Source organism: Mirounga leonina, unplaced genomic scaffold, assembly GCF_011800145.1.
Source record: "Mirounga leonina isolate KUSES-001 unplaced genomic scaffold, KU_Mleo_1.0 Mir_115, whole genome shotgun sequence".
Classification (NCBI taxonomy): domain Eukaryota; kingdom Metazoa; phylum Chordata; class Mammalia; order Carnivora; family Phocidae; genus Mirounga; species Mirounga leonina.
In genome coordinates this window covers 89607777-89608033 of record NW_023270268.1, presented here as the reverse complement: position 1 = coordinate 89608033, position 257 = coordinate 89607777, and the positions used below count along the sequence as shown (strand labels likewise).

At 66.5% G+C, this 257-nt stretch overlaps 1 protein-coding gene across 3 annotated transcripts in view; it reads right to left on the bottom strand.

Moving 5' to 3' along the window:
- The window catches only part of ILDR1 (immunoglobulin like domain containing receptor 1), an 18303-nt gene that overhangs the window by 11264 nt on the left and 6782 nt on the right, over nt 1-257 (bottom strand). The gene's annotated exons all lie outside the window — the stretch shown is intronic.

The following is a 257-nucleotide window of genomic DNA, read 5'->3' as shown; positions in this document are numbered from 1 at the left end:
TCACCCGCTCCCAGTGTTCGTCCGAGTCTGCGGCATCACCCCTCCCAATGCTCGCCCGAGTCTGCGGCATCACCCCTCCCACTGCTCGTCCGAGTCTGCGACATCACCCCCTCCCAGTGTTCGTCCGAGTCTGCGACATCACCCCCTCCCAGTGCTCGTCTGAGTCTGCGGCAGCACCCCTCCCACTGCTCGCCCGAGTCTGCGGCAGCACCCCTCCCACTGCTCGTCCGAGTCTGCGGCATCACCCCTTTGCAGTG